Source organism: Chelonoidis abingdonii, chromosome 2 (assembly GCF_003597395.2).
Source record: "Chelonoidis abingdonii isolate Lonesome George chromosome 2, CheloAbing_2.0, whole genome shotgun sequence".
Taxonomy (NCBI): domain Eukaryota; kingdom Metazoa; phylum Chordata; order Testudines; family Testudinidae; genus Chelonoidis; species Chelonoidis abingdonii.
The window spans coordinates 229,612,452-229,632,018 of NC_133770.1; the positions used below are offsets into that span (position 1 = coordinate 229,612,452).

General features: G+C 43.3%; 1 protein-coding gene across 3 annotated transcripts in view; it reads right to left on the reverse strand.

Moving 5' to 3' along the window:
* Positions 1–19,277, reverse strand: part of RB1CC1 (RB1 inducible coiled-coil 1) — a 171,237-nt gene extending 151,960 nt beyond the window's left edge. For 2 of the 3 annotated variants that reach the window (XM_075063021.1, XM_075063020.1), the window contains exon 1: positions 19,021–19,277. The gene's annotated coding sequence lies outside the window, so the exon portion shown is untranslated. The remainder of the gene's footprint in view (positions 1–19,020) is intronic. The other variant, XM_075063022.1, reaches the window with a different exon arrangement.
* Between the last annotated feature and the right edge of the window lie 290 nt (positions 19,278–19,567).

Here is a 19,567-nt window from a genome sequence, read left to right on the forward strand (position 1 = left end):
GAACTCCTAACTGTGGTATGTAACCTACTGCTTAAATCAGCTTCTGTAGCAGATGACTGGAGGATAGCTGACATGACATCAATTTTTAAAAAAGGTTTCAGAGGTGATCCTAGCAATTATAGGCTGGTAAGCCTAAATTCAGTAGCAGGCAAATTGGTTTAAACTATTGTAAAGAACAGAATTAGCAGACATATATATGAACATGATTTGTAGGGCAATGAGTCTACACGGCTTTTGTAAAATGAAACCATGCATTATCAATCTACTAGAATTCTTTGAAAGGGTAAACAAACATGTGGACAAGGGCGATCCAGTGGAGATAGCATACTTTTAGAAAATCTTTGAAAAGGCCTCCCATCAAAGGCTCTTTAGCAAATCAAGCAATCATGGGATAAGAGGAATGGTAAGAGGAAACAAACGATACATAAGAACATAAGAATGGCCATACTGGGTCAGATCAAAGGTCCATCTAGCCCAGGATCATGTCTTCCAACAGTGGTCAATGCCAGGTGCCCCAAAGGGAATTAAAAGAACAGGTAATCTTCAAGTGATCCATTCCCTGTCACCCACTCCCAGCTTCTGGCAAACAGAGGCTAGGGACAACATCCCTGCCCATCCTGTTTAATAGCCGTTGATGAACTTGTAACTCCATGAACTTATCTAGTTCTTTTTTGAATCCTGTTATAGTCTTGGCCTTCACAACATCTTCTGGCAAGGGTAGGAATAAATGGTCAGTTTTCAGAATGGAGATAGGTTAAAAATGGTGGTATCCCCCATGGATCTGTACTAGGTCCAGTGCTGGTCAACATATTCATCAATGATCTGGAAAAAGGGATAAACAGTACAGTGCAAAATGTTCAGGTGGTACAAAATTACTCAAGATAGTTAAGTTCACTGTGAAGATTAAAGGATCTCACTAAACTAGGTGACTGGGCAACAAAGGCAGATGAAATTCAATGCTGATAAATGCAAAGTAATGTACATTGGAAAACAATTCCAACTGTACATACAAATTGATAAGATCTAAATTAGCTTTTACAACTCAAGAAAGATCTTGGAGTTTTTGTGGATAATTCCTTTTCTCTTCAATCTTCTCTTTATGGAGTCTTTGTACCCTTGGGCTTCCACATCTTCTCTTACTATCCTCTTCCTCCCAGGCTTTCTTTGCTGGTCATTCTTCTCCCACTCTTATTACACCTCCAGCCCACCTCAAGCATGTGCTCTTCAGCCTATCAATCACCTAGAACCCCAAGTTCACCTTCCTTTTAATGTCTTCAATGCAATCTGTCTACCCTCCTCTTGACTGCCATTCTCCTCAGTATATATTTTACTACTTGCATCTTTTCTTCTATCTCCGTAAGACCCACTGTTTACAAACCACATAGCAGGCAGAGACAAAAACGTAATATAAGAGGGGTGGCCAAACTCTGGCTCACGAAACACGTGGCTCTTTTACTATTAAAGTATGGCTCGCAAGCCCATTCTCCAACTATCAGACTGGGGTGGAGGGAGCTTGGGACCTCTGTCTTGCAGTAGGGTGGTAGGGTAGGAGCTTCTGTCCTGTGGGGAGGAGGGTCTCAGGGCACACCTGCCAAGGCGTGGGGCTTCAGCAGGAGTGGGGCTGAAGCCCTGAGCCCCAGATCCACTCAATGTACTCCTGCTCTCGAACTTCTGCAGATTATCTTATGTGGCTCAGAGGGCCAATAATTTGGCCACCCCTTCAATATAAGCTTCTCCTTTCAGTATGTTACTTTAATTGCTGGTTCCACAGTACTCCTGACACCTTTTTCACAGCTGCTGACGCACACTTGATTCTTCTTTTCAATTCCCAGATCTCTCTGCAATGGCACTAAGTGTACCTCCCAGGTACACAAATTCTTTCTTCAGATTCAGCATCTCTCCAGAAACGCCAATCAACAGCTCTTCTTCCACCTTTACTAGTTTCATAACTTCCCTTTTCTGTGTGTTATCTTCAAACTATGGTCTTCAAATACGGATGTCTACTCTGATAATTACCTATTCCTCCTTGCTGTCAATCAAAAGGGTCAGATTATCAGCATACATCAGTTTTCTCTGTCCCCCACAGGCTTCATTCTCTAACTAAATTAACTTCTAAACTAGGATGAAGAGAAATGGACTCAGCACGCTGCCATGTCTCAAATCCACAATCACCTCAAGACTCTTTGAAATTCCATATGCCGTTATCACCATAGCTGTTGACCCTCAGAACAGCTCCTCTATTATTATTTCCACTTGAAATCTCCCTCCCCCATCAATCTCAATAATCCAAAAACCAGCTCCCATGATAGCAAGTCTTGTTTTCTCAAGATCAATAAATGCTACTTATGCCCTCCATTTATCATTCTTTCAAACTTCTGTCTCCTTGCAAATATTGCATCTTTTTAGTACTCCCTCCCTTCCTAAAGCCATGTTACTCCTCTCCTATATTTTCCTCCAACTTGTACCTCAACCTTGTCTCCAAATCTCTCTCAAGGACTTGGAGAGGTTATCTTAGAGAGCCTGACACAAACCAGAAGTCAATCATCAGTAAATAAAAAATGCAGCATTCATCACTTTCAGCATAATAAAAAATGTAAAATATAAAAATTTGAATAAATGTATGTTAAGCTACCTAAGTGCTTAAATAAAAGGGACTACTCCTGGTTACTAAAAAAAAGCAACAAATTTAGTGTAATGGCTTTATTTAGTTGTCAATCAAAAACATATTTCTAAAATCATCAGTGATAACCACTCTCTCAAGGAAAGTAACTAAAAAGTACAAAAGCAAAACAAGATTAAATTAGTTATTTAATCAATGTTTTCTGTATGCTGATTTATATAAATATATAAATAAATAATGGAGATATGCCTATCTCCTAGAACTGGAAGGGACCCCGAAGGGTCACCGAGTCCAGCCCTCTGCCTTCACTACCAGGACCAAGTACTGATTTTGCCCCAGATCCCTAAGTGGCCCCCTCAAGGATGGAACTCACAACCCTGGGTAAATCATTCTGCCCTGTTTCATGTCAATAGCTTTTTATTAACATGCCCATTGTGTGTCGTCAGTGCAATATACTAATATTAATATATATATAGGCTTGGCAGAATTCTATTTTTATTTCTTTATAAAGCTGATGGATAATATCAATATTTATTTTTAAGTTTTTATCTATTTAAATTTTGACTGTTGAGGGAGTGTCAAACAATTATTTAATGACAGCAGATGTTGAGATTCAAAACATGAACATTTTACAACCATTAAAACATAAGTGGTCAGCATCCCATGTCAAAATATGAGAAGTATAGATCTTTAGACTCTAATACTTCTAAAGCACCATTTTTCTTAATTTGCCTATCCATACACATCGATTACCATAAATGGAAATTTTTTTTATCAGTGTGTGCAGAAGGTAAAATCAACATTTATCAACAAAAATTTAATCCTTCCAAGCCTAAATATATGGAAGCGTATGCAGTTTTATAAAATACTAAATTGTGTGTTAATTAACAAAGTCACCTTAACGACACAGGATACACCATTCAGACTTTACTCTATAAAGGTAAGGGGTTGGGTTTGTTTAATGTTCCAAGACAATCCTCTCTCTGGGAAACAGGAAATATTGGCCGTGCATGAAAGTATAGTCTTCTACATAGCTTTATGCTCTCCTTTGGAGAGAATTTTTGAGATCTATATATCTTCCTTCACTTTACTTGGAGAGGAACCCTATTCTGTGAGAACACTGGTTGAAGCTCCCGGTGCAATCACTGTTTCAAGTTTCTCAAGCTTCACCCTATCCTTCAATGAGAGAGACCTGCAGACAGTGACAATGATGTGATCCTTTACTCCTGCTCCAGAACTGTAATTATAAATGTAAGTGCAATACAGGACTAGATGAAAACACACTTTTCTTCTCACCTCTGCAGAAGCATCAAAGTATAGTGACTGTGAGTATGCAGCGACTGGGCCACATCAACAGTATAGCAGCAGTAAATTGAAAATGACTATGGCTGAACACCAGAGAAAGTACTGTGCATGGAAGGGTAATTTCTAAGGCCTTGGCTACACTTGGAGGTCTGCAGCGCTGGGAGTTACAGCTGTCTTCGTACAGCTGTGTAGGGAAAGCGCTGGAGTGTGGCCACACTGACAGCTTCCAGCGCTGCAGTGTGGCCACATTTGCAGCATTTGCAGCACTGTTGGGAATGGTGCGTTATGGGCAGCTATCCCACAGAAGCACCTCGTCCCATTTTGGCACCGTGGGTTGTGGGAAGGGGACGGAAGGGTGCGGGTCATTCTGCTTCCTGTCCCAACGCCCCGTGATGCATCACTTTACATCCCAGCAGTCCCTGTTTTTCCGTCCACGTTTGGCGCCATCGTGACCCTCCCAACAGTTTCTGTGCAGCGCGATTTCTGTGGGAAATGGAGCCCGAACTGCTGAGGAATACGCTGACGAGTCTCACCAGCACATCACATTTGGCAGCTGAGCTATTCCTTACGCTGCAAAGTGACGAGGAGTCCGATGACGACTGCGAGTCCCCTGACACGTACGACACGACATTGCTTGTGGCATTCACGGAAATACTCAGCACCATGGAACACCGCTTTTGGGCTCGGGAAACAAGCACTGAGTGGTGGGATCACATCATCATGGAAGTCTGGGATGACGAGCAGTGGCTGCAGAACTTTCGGATGAGAAAAGCCACTTTCATGGGATGGGACTGTGTGCTGAGCTCGCCCCCACCCTGCGGCGCAAGGACACGAGATTGAGAGCTGCCCTGCCAGTGGAGAAGCGGGTGGCTATTGCAGTCTGGAAGCTGGCAACTCCAGACAGCTACCGATCGGTCGGGAACCAGTTTGGAGTGGGAAAGTCGACCGTTGGAATCGTTTGATGCAAGTTTGCAGGGCCATTAATCGCATCCTGCTAAGAAGAACCGTGTGACTCTGGGGAACGTGCAGGACATTGTGGATGGCTTTTGCCACAAATGGGTTTCCCTAACTGTGGAGGGGCAATAGATGGGACACATATTCCTATTCTGGCACCACCCCACCTAGCATCCGAGTACATTAATCGAAAGGGGTATTTCTCTATGGTTCTCCAGGCGCTTGTGGATCACCGTGGGCGTTTCATTGACATTAACACAGGCTGGCCTGGAAAGGTGCATGATGCACGCATCTTTCGGAACAGTGGCCTGTTCAGGAAGCTGCAGGCAGGGACTTTTTTCCCAGACCGGAAGATCACAGTAGGGGACGTCGAAATGCCCATTGTGATCCTTGGAGACCCGCTTACCCGTTAATGCCTTGGCTCATGAAACCGTATACAGGGAAAGCTTGACAGGAGCAAGGACCGGTTCAACTACAGGCTGAGCCGGTGCCGAATGACTGTGGAGTGTGCTTTTGGCCGTTTAAAAGGGCGCTGGCGATCTCTGTATGGGAAGCTAGACTTGGGGGAAAGCAGCATCCCTGCGGTTATATCCGCGTGCTGTACCCTCCATAATATTTGTGAAGGGAAGGGTGAAACATTCAGTCAGGAATGGACCTCTGAGGTTCAACGCCTGGAGGCTGAATTTGCACAGCCAGAGAGCAGGGCTACTAGAGAGGCCCAGCACAGGGCTTCAAGGATTAGGGATGCCTTGAGGGAGGAATTTGAGGCTGAAAACCAACAGTAATGTTTGGTGCCTTGCACGGGAGTGAAGTGCAGTGGTTACAATGTTAGTAGGAATCTGTTTTTCCTAAGCTGATTTGCAGTGCCTGTTTCTTTCCTGGGCTAAGGTATCTTTGACTTTCTGCAATAATAAAGACTGTTTTCAAAGCCAAGAATTCATTTATTGAAAAGAAAATAACTTTATGACAGACACACAACATTTGGGAACCTAAAAGGGCAGGGGGGGTGGGTGGGGAACTGTACAGTCACAGGTTTGAATATGTCCTGTCTGGAGTGCTGTGCAATGACTGCTGCACTTCAGGATGCCTATACTGCATGGTGATGGGGTTGAGTGCAGAGGGTAAGGGTCGTAGTTCTCAGGGCTGGTTGGTGAACGTACAGGTGTTGGAGGCAGCTGGTGGTGGTAAGAACCTGGATGCTGGGGAAGGGGGTTTGGAGCTGACATTGGGGCACAAGGGAAAGAGCTTTGGGACGGGGGGGCGGCGGTAGTGCTCTGCCTGCATGGCTACGAGCGCCTGGATAGAGTCCGCTTGGCGCGCCAGGATGCTTATCAGCTGCTTTGTGCTTTTCTTCCTGGCCGCTGCGTTTCTCTGGCGGATCCTGCTTTCCCTTTCCCTCCAGTCCTGCAGTTTTTATTCTCTCTGGCAGAGTGATCCATAACTGCTTGCAGCAGGTCGTCTTTGCTTTTTCGCGGCTTCTTCCGAGGTTTTGGAGTCTTTGAGCTGTGATAACACGGGCAGCTGAGAACTCAAGGTCGCTTGTGGAAAGGCAAAAAAGGCAACAGTTAACAGAGGCAGCATTGTTTATATCTCAGACAGTTATTCCCACACAGTGAAGGAGTTTACAGTCTTCACTTTAGCATAATTTTCCCATACCAAAGAGAGCACACATAACCCACAGGAGCCCTGAAATGGTGAGTAAGGGGACTGATTGCTTCAGGGCTGTGCAGGGTTTCTGTGCATTGGGAAAAGCAAACAGCTGCAGGGGGCACCTACACTGAACACTCTCCCAACATTTTCCACAGGACAGGAGTTAATCCTGGAAGATATCTCGCTGCTGCGGGTCACCTGGGAAGAGCGGGAGGGTCTTCTACAGCAATGCGGATTCCGCCCTGGCCCTATGCAGCTTGCCTGTGTGCAGCAATGGTCCCCACCCCTCGCACCACACAGTGGCGCGGACGCATGTTAGCCTGACTGGGACAAGGACCACAGTGGCTCTCCCTAATAAACTTGCGCAAGCGCATTGCCCACGCTCTGGCTGAAACTTTTGAAGAGATTACCGAGGCCGATTACCGCGACGTGATAGACCACATCAATGGCTATTCCACATCTAGGCATGCATGCATGCAGCCCTAACCCTCCCTCCTCTCCCGAAACATTTCCATCCTGAAAATAAAAGCCGCTTACCGGGAACCCGCTCCTCTGCTTGTCCTTCACCAAGTACCGGCTGCTGCGACTGGCTACCTTCCTCCTGGCTTGAGAAGAGCTCCTGGCTGCATGCCTCCTGGGACTCCGGGTGTCTCCCCCCCACCCCAGTACCCTCACTCTCGGTTTCCTCCTCCTCCCCCTCCTCCTCCTCCTCCTCTCTCTGCTCTGAACTGTCCATCGTAGTCCTCGGATTGGCAGTGGGGTCACCCCCAAGTATCGCGTCCAGCTCTTTGTAAAAACAGCAGGTCGTGGGGGCAGCACCAGAGCGGTGGTTTCCCTCACGGGCTTTGCAATAGGCACTCCGCAGCTCCTTCACTTTAATCCTGCACTGCACTGCGTCCCGGTCATGGCCCCTTTCCAGCATGGCCCTTGATATCTGCCCACAGAAATCGTAATTCCTACGGCTGGAGCGCAGCTGGGACTGCACAGCTTCCTCCCCCAAAACACTGATGAGGTCCAGCAACTCGCCATTGCTCCATGCTGGGGCTCGTTTGGCGCATGGAGGCATGGTCACCTGGAAAGATTCACTGATTGCACTCCACACCTGGCTGAGCAAACAGGAAGGGGATTTCTAAAATTCCTGGGGTATTTAAAGGGCAAGTCACCTGAGGCCAGGGCAGTAGAGTTCGAACTGATGAGCAGAGCGGCTGAGCAGGCATTCTGGGATACCTCCGAATACCTCCGGAGGCCAATAATAGCGCTTTTGGTGGCCACACTAGTGGAGCAGCGCTGCATCACCAGTGCTGCAGTCATTATTCCTCAGGCAGAGGTGGAGTCCATGCAGCGCTGTAGCCAGGGAGATACAGTGCTGTAAAGCCACCACTAGTGCTGCAACTCTCCAGTGTAGCCAAGGCCTAAGTTGTTGGTGGTACAGAAAAATAAAGAATTTCCACGATCTTAGGCAAAACCTACACCAAAAATTCTAGCAAAAAAAGTAATTCCAAATAGGATTTTGTGTGTTGCTTCACACTGTAATTATGTAAATGTGTATAACTCGAAATATATATAATACATTTTAGTTCTGAGCTTAACTTTTATTCACTGCATTCCCTTTACTATGCTCCAAAGCAGGAAGCCTAAAGGTCAGCCTATTATACTGGAACAATCAAAGTTAGCCATTTGACTCTTCCAAAAGTCAAAACTGCACTAGCTTTCTGTACTTCCAGTACCTGAATATACTATAAGAATTTTTCTGCAGTATGTTTAACCTGCTGGCAACCTGGCTTATCTGTAAGTAATTTTTTTCTTTCCCTTTTGCTATTAAATTGATGGGGCCTTTAGGTACTTCAGCCAGTTATTTCCCTCCTTTTCAAAATAAGTTCCCTCCCCACCTGCTGAATGCATGCACCCTCTCCCCCCAAATGACTAAATTCCAATTTGCCATTTCTGTTAAAGTATTGGTGTCAAAGAAATTGAAGTGTCACTTATTTAAAAAATAAAAACTGAACAGCTGTGACTGGTTTTAGAGCTTAGCACAGTGCTAAAACTGATTTCACTGAAGTCTGACAACATTCTCTTCAGTTTCTTTCAATTCTTTTGCATCTGTCTGCTGATTTTTCACTTGACTGAATACAGTTTCTGTCTAGAGATATGCTGTATTATTTGAAGTATCATTTGTATTATTGTTTATTATTCACCCTGACTCCACAGGGGTGTGTAAAAGCTGTTTCTGTTAACATCACTGTTCAACATCAGCACTGATTAGTTGATGGATAAACTTGAGGAAGCTGTCAGAAGTATTCAAGTGAATATCATTCTGTTTCGATGTCTTGATACCCCAATGACATTGTCTTGTTGGCTCAGTTCAGTATATTACTGCAGCTTATGGCCATTCTGATTGAGCAAAAGCATCATGCCTTAGACTGGTTATTAAGCCAGATAAAACAAAGTGTCATGTCATTACCATGACGCAGTCTCCAGCTCAGGGGTCGGCAACCTTTCAGAAGTGGTGTGCTGAGTCTTCATTTATTCACTCTAATTTAAGGTTTTGTGTGCCAGTTATACATTTTAACAGTTTGAGAAGGTCTCTTTCTATAAGTCTATAATGTATAACTAAACTATTGTTGTATGTAAAGTAAATAAGGTTTTTAAAATGTTTAAAAAGCTTCATTTAAAATTAAATTAAAATGTAGAGCCCCCTGGACCAGTGGCCAGGACCCGGGTAGCGTGAGTGCCACTGAAAAATCAGCTCACGTGCCGCCTTCAGCACTCGTACCATAGGTTGCCTACCCCTGTTCCAGCTCCATATCACAACCAGCACAGTATTAATCTGTCTGGACAGGACATCAAACATGTGGCAGCTCAAGTATTTCAGCAGTGTCATGGACACTGGAGCTTGAGGATGCTCAAAAGGTCTGAACATGCATATAGCAGCAGCAGCTGTCACATTTTGGGCCCTTCATCAGCCTTTGTGGTAATGTCATTACATGAAGTTTGCTACAAAGCTGAGGCACTATAAATCAACAGTTATATCAACTCCACTGCATAAAAGTGAAATGTGGGCACTGAGGAAAGCTGAAAAATACTGGACTGATGTTTTTGAGTCCCACTGTCTTCATCAACTGCTTCGTATCAAGTGGCAGGACAAGATCAGCTATTAGGATATTTGAAGTCGAACACAGGAATCACCTCCTTCAGCACTGATTCAGTTTCAGCAGCTTTCTTGAGATGAACATATCATTTGAATGGAAGACCAGCGAATGCCAAACCTGTGTACCAAGGAATGTTGATATGTGGTTGGCTATCACGGGGGCATAAAGATTGCCATTGATGGATATACACCAAATATGCAACCAGACTACCTTTTAGCACCCTGTCAGAGATCAATCACTCAATTTGCAAGGGGGCCCATGTCCTTTGGGATTTGCCATAATGATGATGAACAGCTTGACTGTTCTAGAGTTTAAATATCCTACTTGTACCTTCTTTCTGTAGCCATTCTATTTTTGACTGTATAGCTACCCTTTGAAGTGATCCCTGGAGTTTTATGCTCCAACATTCTAGTTAACATTTTATATGCTTATTTCGGACAGTATTTTTAATATTCATAGTTTTAAAGAAATATGATGACAAAACTAAAATCAGACAGATTATCTATCTTTGGTAAAAGAATGTGAGCCAATCCCATTTGCGAGCTTGTGGATGCTAATCTTTTAGAATTAGACACTGAAATAATTCTAATACACATCTTTTGTCTGATAAACTTCTTAACTGAGGAAACAGGCACAGACTCCGCATTAGTCAGGAAGTAAACCCAGGTTGGATTTCTGATGTGTTTTAACCACTGAAAAACACTCCCTGCTCCAATTATGTTCTTTCCCTTCAATTACTTTACTCTTAATCATAGAAATAAGTAGTTTCCTCTCCTATGTGGGTATGATCTTTGATTCACAGCTAGCTGATGGAGCATTTTGTTTTTTTAACCACACTTTTTTTTTATCACCTCAGAAGCATTGCCAAAATACACCCTTTTCTCTCCAATGACAAACTGAGGTTCCTAACTTCTTGCTGTAAAGAGTGGTATATTCAAGTATGTGTTGCTTCAGATGGCTTAGTTGAAATAATTAACTCATTACCCACTGATGGAGAGGTACTGCATGTGGAAACAAACTCTTTGGAAAAGAATTACAACTTGTAGACTCTGGTCCAAAAGTTTGCAAATGGTTCTGCAAGGAACATGTCAAAAAAAAATAAAAAGGAGTTCAAGTACATCTTGATTTTGACACTTGAAGTTAGCTAGGAAAGTGGGTGAAAATTACTAGAAGGGGACAAAAGATGGCACCATTTAAATCCTAGTGAATAACCATGGCACAGACAGTTAACTCCATAGCATTGAGTCTTTACGTTAATTTTCTTTACGTTAAAATCTCCAGTGTCTACCTAATTCACAGTCTAAGATCTCCTGGTAATTAAGGGCTGCTTAAAATGTGGTTTGAATTCAGGGTCGCTTGGAGTGTTACTTTTAAGACTGTTTTCTTCCTCTGCTATATTTCTGCACTCTGACAATCAGGCACAATCTACTAAAAGACTTGCCCTGAAGCACTAGAAAACTTCAAAGAATGATATTTAATAAATTTCACTTGATTACTCAAGAATGGAAGCACTGCAGATGGCAGAGAAAGTAAAGGAACAAGATTTAAAAATACTATCAGTATGTATAAATCCTATAGAGACTCATGAACCTTTAGTATATACATCAAGCTAAGCATCACCCATAGCTCTTTACAGAAGTACATTACTCCATATCATATACCTCAAGTTTATCACACTAGAGTCAGTCACACATATTGGCTTGCATGATAGCAGCAATCTATGGAGACACTTAAAAATTGATGCAAGGAATTTAGTATTCTTCAACCTCACTGGACCTCAAAATACACACAAGTTTACAAGGGTTGAGTTTTTTTATTATTATTTTAAAGTACATCTAGTTTCAAGTAGCTTAAAAATAGCTAAGGAGCTACTAACATCCATTACAGGGACACTGTCAACTAAAAATCTAGTCAATTTCAGCTGCCGATACTACACTTGTTCCTAATTCTTCACAAGGAATGTTTTGGTGTGGTTTTATAGTCATATTGTCCTTTTTTAGAAAATGTTATTTTCCTCCACAGTTGCTGTGTGAAAGACTCACAAAATCAGAAGCAACTAACTATACAAGGGAAACAGTGAACATGGTAATAAAAGGTGATGTCAAATGCGAAAGTAAACCGTTTTTGTTCTGTGTTTGTAAAGCACTTAGAACAATGGGGTCTTGGTATATGACAGTACATATTCAGTAAAAAAATAAATAATATGACAAAAAATCTGATAGCTTCCATTTAAGACTACATCCTGTGTTAACTGAACATCAGTAGGCAAACAAATTCCAACTGGAATGTGAATTTTTAGTTGACAGTGTCCCTGTTTTGACCAAAATTGCCATTTATTTCCCTAAATTAACAGACCCCCTTCAATCAGAATGTATCACATTTGAAGTATCAAATCCAACTATTACGATAACCAAACAAATCTGAGTTTATGAGCAGAACAGTGATTAGACTGACAATTAAGCATAACAAATGTAAGAGAAGTCTGCAAATTAGATTGTGACATAATAAAAATGAACATAACAAAATAAGAGAGACATACAGATTAAGTAAAACAAAACTGAAATTGTGACTTCTGCACATAATAGCAATCTGTACTCCAATTCATTAAAGGCATCAATATTTTTTGGAATATGTTCACCTGCACCCGTCTTTTATGTAAAACATTACAAAGCCATTCCGCCACTTGTGCAGGGAAAGCCCCTGGTGGTCCAGGCCCATTTGTTTACCTGCTGCATCCACAGGTTTGGCTGATGGCAGCTCCCACTGGCTGCGAGTCGCCGCTCCAGGCCAATGGGAGCTGCCGGAAGGGCAGCCAGCACATCCCTCAGCCCACGCCACTTCCTGCTGCCCCTATTGGCCTGGAGCAGCGAACCACAGTCAGTGGGATCCGCGATCGGCCGAACCTGCAGACACATCAGGTAAACAAACCTGCCCGGACCACCAGAGGCTTTCCCAGCACAAGCGGCAGACTAGCTTTGAGAAGCACTGGTCTACACCACACAATTAAGTCAACCTCTGTTAGGACAACACCGCAATAAATTGCTGTAGTTTTTCATGTTCACACATATACAAATATAAAGTGTTTAAAGACCTAAACAAGATTTAATAAACCGTAAATCTATTTTTAAAATGTACACTACAACATCAAGATGAATAATTCCATTAATCCTAAATAGTTGCCATGACAGAAAAGGAGAACTGTCTAAATACTTTTCTTTCACCAAAATAAATAGGGATGGCAATTTAAGATGGAATATAGTGTTCTACGCCTCAAGTATTTATCCATGGCATGATCAATATATCTCATCGGACTGCAAACTATAACAGAACAGAGACAGTAGCAGGAACCACACAGTTTCACAGTTGAGCAAAAGTGTTTTGGCTGTAGAGTGACTAGACGATGACAAAAAAATTCTACTCCATTTCACATGGCCATATCATTGCTGTGAGAGCTGCGCTGCTTCTAATAAGACAGGAAGGAAGTCAAAAGGTTGCTTAAAAATCAAGTTCATCGCAGGAGAAGAGTGAAGGTGCTAGTAATATTAGTATGCCATATTTCCTGTCACCTCCTTCCCACCTCTACCCCACAAGAGAAACTGACACTTACCCGAAGTATACAAAGGAGCTACTTTTCTGGTTATCCCTAAATTACACTAAAAATCAACAAGTTTGCATCCACATAATTTAACAGATACATCAAGAGTTGAGAAAGAAGTAACACTATGTTCACAAAGAATAATATGGAGAAACTTTGTCTTGAACCACCTCCTAATATTTAGGGTCACTGGCAGACAGGTGACACATGCTTCACAATCAATATCAAGAGTAAGTCATCCCATGTGGATGAAAACTCCTATACAGTGAATACATAATTTATGAAAAACAAAATGAAACCTTATACAAATGCTGGATAACATGAACAAACCAATTATGTAAGCATATAAAGTGTTAGTTGTATGCAAATAATGGTAGAACTGAGGTACAATTTCATATGCTGAACTCTAGAATAACTGCCTCAAATCCTTGTGGAGATAAACTATCGGAATACAGTATCGTCAATTCTGAGCTAAGTTTGTATTTTAGCTGTACTATAAAAGCCTTTACTTTAGTCAAGGACTAGGAAATCAAATGTTAGTTTCATTTGCTTCTTCAAACTTCACTGATTGCATCTTAAAACGTATTTCTTCAGTTTCATTTGATGTACTCCGCTACCTCGATATAACACGACCTGATATAACACAAATTTGGATATAAGGCAGTAAAGCAGTGCTCCGGGGGTGCGGAGCTGTGCACTCTGGTGGATCAAAGCAAGTTCGACATAACATGGTTTCACCTGTAATGCGGTCAGATTTTTTGGCTCTTGAGAAAAGCGTTATATTGAGGTAGAGATGTATTTATTTCAAATTATATAAAAAACAGTACCTATTGCTTCATACTAAGAACGCTTTAGATTCTTTAAAAACACAATGACAAAAATTCCCTCCTCATAAAGTGAGTTTCATCTGAACATGAACATACCAGCAAAAAAAAAAAAAAAAAAAAAAAAAAAAAAGAAAAAGGCAGAAGCAGTTTAAAGACTGAAATGATACTCTTTGTCCAACACCAGCCCTTGTCACAACTTTTCCCTGTGTCATTCAATAAACCAAGGAAGAGATATGGCTTTGCAAAACCATAAAAATCACCACATTTGTATTATTACATATGATGGAGTGAACTCAGTCAGCACTGGACAGGGAAGGGTTAAGTCCTCGCTATGAGCTGAGCAAGCCACTCCTCCACATCTCTACTGGGCACGCTCAAGGTGAAGCACTCCTATAAGAGAGAGCAGCCCAGCTCAATCTGGGCTGACTGCCAAGGAGGAAGGATGATCCCTGCTGTCTCCAGCCCGGGAACAGCTGGAACTCCTGATCGAGGAAGCCAGAGGTGCCGAAACCAAGTGCACGCAGACACCCAAGAGAGACCGGGAGCACTGGGGACTGCACCCACCGAGAAGCCCGGAGACCCCAATGATGCCTCAACGATGACTCCCAGAGACATGGTAAGAAGTGGCCCAGGGAGGACTAGTTATAACCCTGTGGGAAGCCAGTGTGTTTAGGTCAGAGCCCTGCTAGTTCAGTGGTGGAACACTCTGCCACTGCTCGGGCCCTGGGCTGAAACCCAGTGGAGTAGGGAGGGCCCAAATCATCCCAGGTGACAGGCCACTAGGCCTGACAGCCCTAAGATCCAGGGCAACTCTATGGACTCTGGCCACTAGGCTGTAGAGCCCTGAAGCCAAGAACAGTCCAACGGACATATTCATGGAGTGGACTCACCCCCATGAGGTATCCTCTCACCCCCATATGGGGTACCCCTACCCCCCAGGAGTGAAAAACTAGTTCCAAAGTCAAAGGGTCCTCAGCAAACACTCTCCAACCAATCTTCTTCCCTCCCACACTTTGTTTTCTTTACTTTTGTATACCAGCTCATGCATCTCTGCTTATCACAACTGTAGAATTATTATCTAAGACCACCTCTCCCTGTATGTAAGTAGGTCTGAGATCACTGAGGGCTTTACAGATCAATACCAGAAATCTTGCATTCTACACAGAATCCAGAGTCAGTGAAGATCACAAAGCCAGACCCCATGCCTATGGCAGGAAACTCCACTAACAATGAGGCTATTGCATTTTGCAGCAATTTAAGTTTCCCAATATATTTCACATAAAGTCTTCTATAGAATACATTGCAGTAACCTACCCTTCAGTTAACAAAGGTGTGAATGACAGCTGCAGTAACTGCACCCAAAAGAAAGGCAACTTCCTAGACATACATAAAAGAAAGACAGATAATCTGATTACTAGAGCTCCACATTAGGGAAAAGCATGAACACCATAACATTAAAAAAACAAAAAAACAATATAAAACAAAAAACTTATACCACAGTGGCAACTCATGTCGCCACTCCAGATGTTTTCCAAGAACACACCCTTTATTTTCTTTTTCTTTTAAATACCAAAAAAGTCCAGTTCAGTAAGTAGGTCTCAGGCATTTAAGACTTTATAAAGTTGCTGGTATTGAACCATATTCCACACACAACTCAACAGGTAGTCAGTGCAGATCACAGACTAGTGTAATATGCTCATGGTGTGATACTGCACTTATCTATATGTATAATGTACTTCAAAATGTTGGAGATAAGGCATCCTAATCCAGGCTTCACCAGTGGCTTCCTATGTTCTCTTGGACAAGTCACTTAACTCCCCTGTGCCACAACTTCCTTCAACATCCCTGATATTAGGATAGTAAACTGTTTTGAAATCTACAGATAGCACGTAGAACACTAAGTATAAATGCACCCTTCCATTTATGCCAAATATGGTGACTGGGTGAAAAACTATGCATTGTCCTCCTTTTAAGTGTCTCATTTCCTTCCAGTTTCATTACTGCATATTCTTTTTTAGCATATGTAATTACCACTAACTTAAATACATGACAAGCCTTCACCAACAGTGGAGACTTGCACAAAGTGCTCAAAGCATCAGATATTTCAACAAAACTTAGTAGCTTTACAGTGGAAAAAATGTTTTTACTTTGATTTTTCCAAGATAATGGAAGACATCTCAACTATCCAATTAATCAAATAAGAACAGTATTTAACAACTTTGGAAAGAATCTCCATTTCTATCCCATACTGTTTCCTAGTGAAAATGCAATCTGTTTTCAATTCCAGTTTATTCATACACTAGCAGTGTAAAAAAATGTCTAACGTACCAAAGAAAGTTTTAAAATGAAAAATGCCTCACTCGATCATCTAAGGTGAACACCAAAATGCTATAACAAAAACATACATATTTCCAAGAAGACTGAGTTCAAACTGTCCATTTTCAAATTCATTTGAACAGATGAGTTTTATTAATACAGTTTTACTTCTAGATCACAGGTCTGAACACCATTTGGTAGGAACCAAGAGTATATGATGGCTGTTTGGAGACTTACATGAGCAAACACTACCCACTTATTTAACTTTTAAGTGTTCACATCTCAATTTACTCATTTAATGGCAATTGCAGCAGACAAGCTAAACACTGAATGGACATGGAGAACAGCCTCCTCTCTAGAGGCAGCTCCTCCAGAACAGCAGTGAAAACTGAAAGATTTATGCTCTAACTCTTCTACGCATTTTAAGAGCAGATAATGTTTGTCAAGAGCAGCAGCTACCCTGGAAAGCTTATAATCTAGAAGATGTACACAGAAAGACACAGTATGCATATTGAGATGGGGAGGAAGGAGCTATATTTATTAAATATTCTTAATCGATCTTCAGGGTTTGTTACCTGGTACACGCAGGTGGGCTGAACCAGCAAGATCTAATGTAATAACCTGGTGAGAAGCCTAACCCATCTGCTACGCCTGTGCTGGTGGGAAAGAAGAGGGCAGTGGAATTTCTACCAGGGTGCTATTCTTCTTTCACATCAGCTTCTGGCTGACAGCTGTCAGATAAATATTATGCTCCACACCCACTTCTAGCTAATGAAAGGAAGAAGTAGATTTTTATCCCTTCTCCAGCCTCCTTACTGTCTCCTTCCTTCTCTTTAAGTTTTCTGGCTGCTGTGTGTGCATGTATGTGTAGTGGTAGGGAAGTGTTTCTATTACTCTGCTCTTCTCAGCTACCTACTATAGATCCTCCTCCTCCTCCTTTATTAAGAGCTCCATGGCCGGATTCTGCTCTACGTCCCCCAAGCAGGCACATGAAAAGCAGGAAACACACTGGCACAGTTTGTCTACAGACTGACGAAAGTCACACTAAATCAGTTTATAATTGATTCATATTTGGAAGGTTTGCAGCAAGGACTGTAAACAGTTTTTAATGAATGCTTACATTTCGCATAAATAGCATAATTAGGCACCCACACTCCTCAAGGAAAACTTCCTAACCTGCCACTGGCGAGCAGATTTTTAAGTATTAAACATATCAATTATCTGTGTTGTAACTGCATTCACTTCAGTGGCTTCAGATCTCAGCATAGTTCATTCAAATCTCCCATTAAAAAGTCTCAAAAGTTGTTAACTGTTAGGCAAAATTTACTTAAAAATCAAAATGTTTAAATTAATACGAAAACGGTGAAATTTATAATACACTGGATTTGATAAGTGCCCAGTGCAGGGAGAGAAGGTGCTTTCAGGTCAGACATCAGTATGTCTATGAAAATTCAATATAAAAACAATAGTATTACATTAAAGAAGAGCAGTTTGCTAGTGTAAAAAATAATCTGTTCAGTCTGTCCTGATACTGCAATTACTTAAGCATGTACTTAACTTTACTAGTAAAGTTCAGTGTGTACACAAGTGTTCACAGGATTAGGGCCTTGACGGGCAATAAGCAATGGCTGTATCCTATGCTTTAACAAGGGGTTTACAGCAGGGTGCTATGATAAAGTCTAATGTAAAGATTTGTCTTACAAAATATAATACTTTAACATATTCTGAAATATCGTAAATTTCTACATTGTCAACATAAAAAAATACATTTGACTTATTATTCCTTTTTAACTTTAAAATGTGCTCAACTACTCACTAACCACAAAATAAATTACTCTGCAAACTCAGTTCCCAATCATTTGTAGTAACAGTCACAAGAAAGCACAGCAGATGAACCCTAAACAAGGTAAAAATAAAATTCAACTTGAATCTACACTGTGTAGTTTGAAAGTATTTCTAAGAAGTAATAATAAGGAAAATCCAATGTGAAAGAGCAGCAGATAACATGTGATTCCTAGAAACTTGAACACAGCAGAAGCTGAACACACAGCACGTTTGCAAACCTAATACTTCTTACAGGGTTTGACTGTTGTCAAAGGCGGGCACAGAAGCATGGACAGGCTGAGTCATCCCCTGTAGTAACTTCAGGGCGAATCCCCTTCCCGATAGTGGTGGGAAGGGAACAGAGAGCACAGCCCCGCTCCCTCGCGCTGTTTACAAACAGCCTCTGTCAAGGAGCGGGGGGCGGCCCCAGCCCTCCCCAATGAGATGCTACTTCCCGGGTCACTCTGAGGGCAGCCCCCCGCTCATCGTCACAGTGACCCAGTTCCCCGAGGCATGGGAGGGGTCTCACCTCTACCCCCACTCGCTCTTTCTCCGCTGCGCCCAGCGGGTGCCAGCCGGGCGCGCTGCTGGGGACAGGCCCACGCAGCCCAGTGAGCCACTCACCCCCGCGCCCCACCAGTCTGCGGGGAGGGGGTGCGCCCACCCCGGGGATAGGGCCCCGCCAGCCTCCCCCAGTAGCTCCTGCCTGACTCCCCTTCCCCTCAGCAGTCAGGAGAGGACTCCGTGGTCCCGCTCCCGCCCGCCCTGGGCGACACTCACCCACAGCGGCGAGGCGGCCCCGCGCACCATCGTGCGGTGACCGGCAACAGCGGCTCCTCACTGCGGCTGGGTCCGGCTGATGGGCTCCGGCCGCAGCCAGCAGAGCGCGGTCGGGGGCTCCCTCGGGAGCTTGGGAAAGCGCCGGACCCAAGGGGGCGATTGGGGGACTCCGGGCGCCGCTCGAGCCCCGCTACTGTCCTCCTGGCGCAGCCGCTGCCGCTGTTTGTTATTGTCGTCACTCTCTTCCGGCGCAGTGCACTCTGGGTAAGGGAAAGCCGGGAGCGGGAGGGGAACCATAGAGAGAAGGCGAGCGCGGGACAGAGCGGAGCCGGAAGGAAGGAGAAGGCTGACGGGAGGGGGCCCCCGCGGGATGCTGAAGAGCAAGTGGCTGGGCTTGGAGACGGTGAGGGTAGACAGCGCATGCGCGCGCAACGAAGCTGCACGCAGAGGGGGCAGTTGGGTGTGTGAGCGAGCCCCGGCGGCGGTGGCAAGAGGCTGGTTGTGAGGCCTGCGTAGGCAGTGGGGGCTCTGGGGTGGGGTGTGGGAG